This window comes from Balaenoptera borealis, assembly GCF_965194805.1.
Source record: "Balaenoptera borealis genome assembly, chromosome: 3".
Taxonomy (NCBI): Eukaryota; Metazoa; Chordata; class Mammalia; order Artiodactyla; family Balaenopteridae; genus Balaenoptera; species Balaenoptera borealis.
In genome coordinates this window covers 150590588-150600692 of record NC_138866.1, presented here as the reverse complement: position 1 = coordinate 150600692, position 10105 = coordinate 150590588, and positions in this window count along the sequence as shown.

Genomic DNA, 10105 nt, shown 5'->3' with positions numbered 1-10105 from the left:
GGGCTCTAAGTCTATACAGAGGGATTTGACTACGGGTCTCCTGGGCTATTTGCACAGTATAAACATTGGTTCAATTTAGCACTAATAATTTTGTATTAGTCATGAGAGAAACTGGGTGCACTACGTAGTCAGGCTGTTAATTCTGCTTTCATCTACATTGCTGTTCAATTCTCATCTGGGATTTCATTGCATATTCCTCAGAGCCTCTTCAACTATTCTAATGTCCCAAATCTCAATCCCTGTCTCCTATTTTTTTCTAAATAGAGAAGCTATCTAAAGTAAAAGGCAGAAAAATAAAAGAGACACAAGGATATAAACAGTAGCTTTCCTTATGAAAGAGAGAGACCTAGCTGATTCTAAAAGTGCCAATATCAAGATTATTATGTTCAGGACTTCCCTGGTGGTGCAGTGGTTAAGAATCTGCCTACCAGTGCAGCGGACACGGGTTCCATCCCTGGCCCAGGAAGATCCCACATGCCGCGGAGCAACTAAGCCCATGCGCCACAGCTACTGAGCCTGCGCTCTAGATCCCACGAGCCACAACTACTGAGCCCGCGTGCCTAGAGCCTGTGCTCCGCAACACGAGAAGCCACTGCAATGAGAAGCCTGCTCACCTCAACAAAGAGAAAGCCTGCGTGCAGCAACGGAGACCAAAATTAATTAATTAATTTAAAAAAAAGGATATTTGTCCATTTAAAAAAAAGATTATTATGTTCATTTCTTTTTGTTTCTCTAACATTGTGTCCGTATTTCACGTTTTTATATTTTGGAAAAATATTTATTTAATTAATTGGTGAATGGTGATATTTGGAGGAATTGCCTGAAAGGTTTAATCACGTAGCTCCCTTTGCTCAATTGAAATTAGGGCCCGGTATGAACCCTGTTTCAAGACTCTGTTTTAGAATCCTCAGTTTTGACATGTTTGCTGTATGGTTTCTATATGTGGAGCTCCCATTCGTTTATAGCAACATATGCAAGTCTCGAGCAATCTGTCCCTGTGCAAAGGTTGTGTCATTGTTCTATCCTGGACTGGCTCCCCGCCAAAGCACAGTATCTCCAAGGAAACCTGGGGCTGGTTGCCATGGACACTCCCTTTGCTGATAAGTCACATCACACCTCTCCACTTCTAAACACACCCACGAAGCAAGTCTTTTGGGTGATCAGGCAATTCTATTCATTGATATTTCCAAACCTCACAAGTTCACATTCATTTCATGTTCAAGGAATAGATGTACAAAGGAACCTCTCAAATATTTGTACCTGTCGAGACTAGCATGTAGTGAAGGCATCTCTCTGTAGTTTGGTTTCATGCCATGGAGAATAAGTAAGCTTCAGCAAATATCAGGCCTGAACTGGAGTGATTCCACTGAAATGATCAGAGCAGCAGGAGTGGCAACTGCTGTGAAATCTGGTCCTTGTAACCAGATTATACTCGATTCACTTCTACTTGATTGAGGCTTACATCCCTTTGTGTTTCCCATGGGGCTTCACAATGAGACTGGGGTGCCCTGCAGGGGTCATTCATGCCAGCAGCGTAAATGTTCAACAAGTGACAATTTTTTAACAGCGAATATTTTGCTTATGATTTCACAGTGATTAGAGAGCAGATATGTGTCGCTTTAGTAGTATCTCCTGAAAAGCTTTTCTCTTAAATCTGGAGAGCTGTTGGTAGTAGAAAAGTGGGTTTTACTCAAAATCTTCTGACTGGATCTGTTTTCTAGTACAAAACGTTTTGAGCCGCCAGTCTAGCTAATTCTGCTCGCTCACTGGAAATTCTATATTAAAACCAAAGAGGGTGATCTCCTTGGGACATGGTCCCATGGTTCAGTTGGTTATTTGGCCACACATTCTTTTGGGTCTTTACTCACTGCTTGACCACTAAAATTAACTGTGAAACAAAGGGATACCAGACAAGAGCTGTGGTTTCCCATCAATCCACAAAGATGAGGTCATAGATATTTAAATGTTTAATATAAACCAACAGTATATGTGAACAGACAGAGAGGAAAATATGAAAACATATACTTCACATTGTTAACGTTTGTTATCTCAGAGGGCAGGGGAGTGGGTGAAATTAGAGAGTAGGTGGAGGAAGATTACTAACTCTTTCCTCTAAATATCTCTGTAGCGTTGGCGTTTTAAAATGAGGATGTGTTATTTTTGCAGTTCAATAGGCAAATTATTTTTTTAAAGAAAACCGATGGCAATTTTTCATTTTGAACATATAGTTATGTGCTGTGAATATAAAAAAGTGGATGCAGATAAACTGCAGGAAGAGGGATGTTTTGTCTTTCGCAAGAGTGCAGGCTAAAGATTTCTTTATGGAAAGTTAGAAGAACTTAAGAATAAGAAGGTGACTCCACCTGAGGGATGTACTTTCCCTTACCCTTCCCAAACATTGATGGCCGTGACCACTGTAGTGCGTACGTGGAGAGAAATCTGCCCTAGCGCTGAAAACTCGGGAAACTGGGTGAAGGATATGACAATACACTTCACAGAAGGAAACCTTAAATGGCTAACTAGAATGTGAAGAAATGTTCAATATAACCAATAATTGTATTAGTTAATTTTATGGGCATCCTTTATTAAGCAGATATCCTTAATTTTGATTTAGTCATGTATAAAATTATGCCTTTTAGAGTTTTGTGCCTTTGGAAGCTTAGAAAGACCTTTGCCATCTAAAGGTTTAAAAAAAAAAAACAAATCTTTATAGATTTTATTAATCCACCTAGAGTTGAAATTTGCATATATTGTGTGATAGAAACCCAAAATGATATTCCTTCATTAAGTGAGCCATTTTTCCCCCAGCAAAAGTTGTTGAATAATGTAGCTTTTTCTAAATGACAAATATCTTCTCCCAGTTTGTAACATCTTTTAATTTTTGTAAGATTAAGATTTCAAGATAGCCAACTTTAGCCATCTTTTCTTTTCTTTTATGTTTAGCCCTTCTTGTTCCTGTTCAAGAAATCTTTCCCAGTCCCAAGGGCAGAAAGATATTCATTTATATTTTCTACTAAAAAGTACTACCTTCTTTTGACATTTAAGCTCTTAATCCTTTTGGAGTTGATTGGGTTTTCAATGTAGAGTAAGGAGACAACCTAATTTTTCCCCTATATGAATAAATATATTTTCCAGCTTAATTTATTGGATAGTCACTTTTTTTCCCCCAGTGATCTGTTATGTTACCTTTATCATTTATAAAAGTTCTATAATGTGAGGGTTAGTTTCTGAGCTCTCAGTTGTATTCCTTTGGGAATGGAATGTTGTTGTGTGTTTTTCTGTTGCTTCTATCTGCTGCATACTTTAATATTTTACATTTTATTTGATTTCATATTAGATCCTCATATGTTCCAACTCCCCACTTGCACAAACAATGCATTGTGATGAACTACTTCATATGAGCCCCTTTCCACACCTATGTAAGCCTTTCTTTAGGGCGTTTCTCAACCTCAGAACCGTTGACATATGGGAGGGATAGTTCTTAGTTGTTGGGAACTGCCCTGTGTGTTACAGGATGTTTAGCGGCATTCCTGGCCTCTATCCACTAGAAGCCGATACCATCCCCCTAATTGTGACAACCAAAAATATCTCCAGACATTGCTAAATGTCTCCTGGGAAACAAAACTGCTCTGGCTGAGGACCCCTGCTCTAGGGTGGACACTCAGGAAAGTGATTGGTGGGTTATTGTGTCTGCGAAATTCCGCTTAGGCCAAATTGCTTGCCCCAGCAGGGAAAGGTTCTTGTTTTCAGCATTCTTGTCAACAAAAAATGCCATTCAATTTTCTTATTTGACTAATCTGGTGGCTATAAAGTGACATCTGATTGATTAATACAGTTCTATTCCATTGGGTAATTTGTTCATCCTTGTGTTTACAACACACTGTTTTAGATAATACAGCTGCACAGTAAGTCCTGATTTCTAGTCAAATACACATCTTCTCCTTATTCTTCTTTTTCAGACATGTCTGGCTTTTTAGTACCGTCTTGTCAAGTGCCATGAAAAACTCTTTTAATTGGAGTTGTGTTAAATCTAGATTAATTTAGGGAAAATTAACATCATTTTGATATAAAATCTTCCTAACCATGAGCATGGGGTGTTTCTCCATTCATATAGGTCTTCTTTATGTCTTTCAGTGAACTTTTATTATTGATATGTGCAAGTCCTTTACATTTGTTAGACTCATTACTAAGAATTTTATTGTTTTGGTTGCTATTGTAAATATGTTCTGTATAAATTACGTTTTCCATTTGTTATTGTCATTGTACTTAATCAACTACGTTAACTTTTCCCTTATTTTCTGCTGCTCTACTTTTCCTAATGCCTTTGAAACAGGGTCATAACCTGTTCTTCTGCTTATTAATTTGTTCTTCAGCCATACCTATTTTGCTATTCAATTCATTCATTGTGTTTGGTTATCCCAATTCTTGTATTTTTCACATCCTGTATCTGTAATTGGTTTTACCATACAATTGCTTGTTTCTATTTTGTGCTACCCAAGTTCCCTGTTAGTTAAAATTAATTTCTATATTTATTTTATATTCCTGCTTTTTTCTTCTCCATAAAACCTCAGCAATTTATGTTCTTTCTTGTATGCAGATTGTCTTAAACATTTTGACACTTTTCTCACGGATTTGCTATTTTATTTTACTAAGGATAGCAGCTATCTTGGCAAGTCACGTGCACCCAGGGCAAAACACTCAGGGAGCAAAGTCTGGGTGATGTGCCTCAGAGAAGAGAGTCTCTGAGCTTGACCATGGCCTCATTCTCTGCCATCCTCCCTGTCAGATACCTTCCCATCTCTGTCTGCCCTTCCCCAGACTTTGAAATGCTCTCAGATTTGTCTCCTCTGGTTGTGATCACATAGTTTTATGGGGTACTGGGCCTGCACTGCTGTTTTTCTGTCTTCCAACGGCAACAGTTTGCTCAAGGTTAAATCTGAAAGAGAAAAGACTCCCCACATTTTCCTGCAATGTAATCCTCTATCCATCAGCCCTATTCTGCATCTCCAAGCTCTCTTTTGTTCCAGGCTGCCTCTTCCATCCACTTGGGTCTTCCCTGGGATTTTTCATAGATTATCAGTACACATCCACTTTCTTCTTCCTCTTATGGAGTAAATCAACTGACATCATCATAAAATGACCATCTTTGTCTTATACAATATTTTTGTTTGAAATTCTACATTGCTATGGTTTCAAGTCTATTCTTCTTATGTTCATTTGTTTTAAATATCCTTACCTATCCTTGTATTTTACTTCCCTTGCCTCTTTGTTTTAGGAGTCTTCTTGTAAAGTGCATAGTTATTAAAATATGTTTCCATCTTCTTCTAAAAGGACTTTTTTCTTTGCCAGTGTCTTAAAGATTAGACATCCTAGTTTTATATTTACCAATGATTTTAAATTATGAAAACATTTTTAGCTGATTTATCAATATTTTGTGTTTCTCTTATTTGAGTGGTAATTGATCATGCTTCTATTTTCCCACTTGCCTATTTCCTATTTCTCCGTCTTTGCTAATATAAGCTGAAGTTTTAAATTCTAATCATTATTAGTAAATTATAGTTCAAATGCAATAGGTTCTCTATTTCAAGAATTATTTTAAAAAATACACGCATTCAACATTACAATCTGCTTTACTACTATTTTGATTTATACTCTGTTGAACAAGCTTAAATCCTCACCATCAGTTCTAGTGTATCATGACTTCCTCATTCTTGAGCTCTTAATTTTGCTTCTTCCCTGTGGATTTTGGTGTCCTATCTAAGGGTTTTTTAAAACAAAAACACATGGATGCTATGTTTCTGAGCTTTTGCATATTTGAGAATGTTTCTCAGTTTCCATCACCCTTGAAAGATGATCTTCATGGGAAATAATATCTGGATTACATCCTTCTTCCTACAGAATTCAGTAACTATTGCTTTATTGACTTTTAGTGTTCTGCTGGGAAATAAATCTGTAACTGTAACATAATCACAATAAAAATTCACACAATTTGTCTTGACAAAAGAACCCTAACGTTTGTGTGGACAAATAAATGTGGAAGAAAGGTCAAGACATTTTTGAATAAACTTTTTGAATCAAATGTATAATAAGGGGAGAGTTGGCAATTCAAATATGAAAATATGTTATGAAGTTCTAGCAATTAAAAGAGCACTGGCTCAAGAAAAAATATACAGACCATTGAAACAGACTTAGTATAAGATTTAGCATTAAGTAAAATTAACATTACAGAAAATGGGGAGAAAAGATAGAATATTTAACTTACGGTATTTTGAGAATGCAGTTATGGTGCAAGGAAAATTCACTGATATCTTCAAATTGAATAATATATTTTATGTTTGAAAAACTAGTTTAATGTAGAATAACTAGATATAAATATAACTGTGTAATAGATAAATTTGCAATGAAGGTGGCCTCACTATGACAACCCTGTTTATCAACCATATGTGCAAAGTAATATTTCAGGAACAAGGAACATAATGATGAACAAGACAGTTACCATGCCTGCCTGGGCAGAGTTTATATTCTGTTACATATCATTAAAATCTCTAAGAATAATCCAACATGGAAAAATCACACAATATATGAAAAGGCTCAATGGTTAAGAAAAGGGAGGTGGTGATGGCCATTGTGAGTAATCATGTAAATTATTCCTATGAAATAGATACACTATAAGAATAAAAAAATGGGAAGCATTATTCTAGTTTCAATGAGATTCAAAAGTATATCAATGGACAGGAAATATCTGAAATCAGGAAAGCTACCTTTCAAATAAATACTAAAATAAGAACATCTAAGACTAAGTAAGGCAGAAAACAGATCAATTAGAACATCATTTTAAGAAATATTTCCAGAAATCAAAAGAGAAAGATAAAAAGATGAATGTGAAGGAAAAGATGTGCAAAAATGTAGAACAAGACCTGGAGACCCAGCGTGACCTTAGCACCTCAGCACCCAGCAACCTCCTTGGCATCCTCTGTGTGTTCTTGTAATGGCCATGTCTGGCTCATGCAGAGAGGGGATGGGAAGGTTTCGGTCCAGTTCCCAGAGCTGACCTGGGTCTCAAGATCATCCCATCCCTTTCACCATCCTCATTTTTCTTTCTTTTTTTTTTTTTTGGTTGGTTTTTTCATTATTTTACGTTTATTTATTTATTCTTTTTGGATTCGGTTGTTTGTTTTATTGATTTTTTTTTAATTTTTAAATTAGATTTAATTTTTTTATACAGCAGGTTCTTATTAGTCATCCATTTTATGCACATCAGTGTATACATGTCAATCCCAATCTCCCAGTTCACCCCCGCCACTTTCCCCTCTTGGTGTCCATACGTTTGTTCTCTACATCTGTGTCTCAATTTCTGCCCTGCAAACCAGTTCCTCTGTACCAGTTTTCTAGGTTCCACATATATGCGTTAATATACAATATTTGTTTTTCTCTTTCTGACTTACTTCACTCTGTATGACAGTCTCTAGATCCATCCACGTCTCAACAAATGACCCAATTTTATTCCTTTTTATGGCTGAGTAATATTCCATTGTATATATGTACCATTTCTTTTTTATCCATCCATCTGTTGATGGGCATTTAGGTTGCTTCCATGACCTGGCTATTGTAAAGAGTGCTGCAATGAACATTGGGGTGCATGTGTCTTTTTGAATTATGGTTTTCTCTGGGTATACGTCCAGTAGTGGGATTGCTGGATCATATGGTAATTCTGTTTTTAGTTTTTCAAGGAACCTCCATACAGTTCTCCATAGTGGCTGTATCAATTTACATTCCCACCAACAGTGCAAGAGGGTTCCCTTTTCTCCACACCCTCTCCAGCATTTCTTCTTCGTAGATTTTTTGATGATGGCCATTCTGAGTGGTGTGAGGTGATACCTCATTGTAATTTTGATTTGCATTTCTCTAATAATTAGTGATGTTGAGCAGCTTTTCATGTGCTTCTTGGCCATCTGTATGTCTTCTTTGGAGAAATGTCTATTTAGGTCTTCTGCCCATTTTTGGATTGGGTTGTTTGTTTTTTTGATATTGAGCTTCATGAGCTGTTTATATATTTTGGAGATTAATCCTTTGTCCATTGATTCATTTGCAAATATTTTCTCCCATTCTGAGGGTTGTCTTTTCATCTTGTTTTTGGTTTCCTTTGCTGTGCAAAAGCTTTGAAGTTTCATTAGGTCCCATTTGTTTATTTTTGTTTTTATTTCCATTACTCTGGAAGGTGGATCAAAAAAGATCTTGTTGTGATTTATGTCAAAGAGTGTTCTTCCTATGTTTTCCTCTAAGAGTTTTATAATGTCCAGTCGTACATTTAGGTCTCTAATCCATTTTGAGTTTATTTTTGTGTTAGGGAGTGTTCTCCTTTCATCCTTTTACATGTAGCTGTCCAGTTTTCCCAGCACCACTTATTGAAGAGACTGTCTTTTCTCCAATGTATATAGATTAGTTGACCATAGGTGCATGGGTTTATCTCTGGGCTTTCTATCTTGTTCCATTGATCTATGTTTCTGTTTTTGTGTCAGTACCATATTGTCTTGATTACTGTAGCTTTATAGTATAGTCTGAAGTCAGGGAGTCTGATTCTCCAGCTCCGTTTTTTTCCCTCAAGACTGCTTTGGCTATTCGGTGTCTTTTGTGCCGTTGGTGATTTGATAGGGATTGCACTGAATCTGTAGATTGTTTTGGGTAGTATAGTCATTTTCACAGAATTGATTCTTCCAATCCAAGAACAGGGTATATCTCTCCATCCGTTGGTATCATCTTTAATTTCTTTTATCAGTGTCTTATAGTTTTCTGCATACAGGTCTTTTGTCTCTCTAGGTAGGTTTATTCCTAGGTATTTTATTCTTTTGTTGCAATGGTAAATGGGAGTGTTTCCTTAATTTCTCTTTCAGATTTTTCATCATTAGTGTATAGGAATGCAAGAGACTTCTGTGCATTAAGGTTGAATTCTGCAACTTTACCAAATTCATTGATTAGCTCTAGTAGTTTTCTGGTGGTATCTTTAGGATTCTCTATGTATAGTATCATGTCATCTGCAAATAGTGACAGTTTTACTTCTTCTTTTCCAATTTGTATTGCTTTTATTTCTTCTTCTTCTCTGATTGCCATGTCTAGGACTTCCAAAACTATGTTGAATAATAGTGGCGAGAGTGGACATCCTTGTCTTGTTCCTGGTCTTAGAGGAAATGCTTTCAGTTTTTCACCATTGAGAATGATGTTTGCTGTGGGTTTGTCATGCATGGCCTTTATTATGTTGAAGTAGGTTCCCTCTATGCCCACTTTCTGGAGAGTTTTTATCATAAATGGGTGTTGAATTTTGTCAAAAGCTTTTTCATCATCTATTGAGATGATCATATGGTTTTTCTTCTTCCATTTGTTAATATGATGTATCACATTGATTGATTTGCATATATTGAAGAATCCTTGCATCCCTGGGATAAATCCCACTTGATCGTGGTGTATGATCCTTTTAATGTGTTGTTGGATTCTGTTTGCTAGTATTTTGTTGAGGATTTTTGCATCTATATTCATCAGTGATATTGGTCTGTAATTTTCTTTTTTTGCAGTGTCCTTGTCTGGTTTTGGTATCAGGGTGATGGTTGTCTCATAGAATGAGTTTGGGAATGTTCCTTCCTCTGCAATTTTTTGGAAGAGTTTGAGAAGGATGGGTGTTAGCTCTTCTCTAAATGTTTGATAGAATTCACCTGTGAAGCCATCTGGTCCTGGACTTTTGTTTGTTGGAAAATTTTTAATCACAGTTTCAATTTCATTACTTGTGATTGGTCTGTTCATATTTTCTATTTTTTCCTGGTTCAGTCTTGGAAGGTTATACTTTTCTAAGAATTTGTCCATTTCTTCCAGGTTGTCCATTTTATTGGCATAGAGTTGCTTGTGGTAGTCTCTTAGGATGCTTTGTATTTCTGCGGTGTCTGTTGTAACTTCTCCTTTTTCATTTCTAATTTTATTGATCTGAGTCCTCTGCCTCTTTTTTTTGATGAGTCTGGCTAATGGTTTATCAATTTTGTTTATCTTCTCAAAGAAGCAGCTTTTAGTTTTATTGATCTTTGCTATTGTTTTCTTTGTTTCTATTTCATTTATTTCTGCT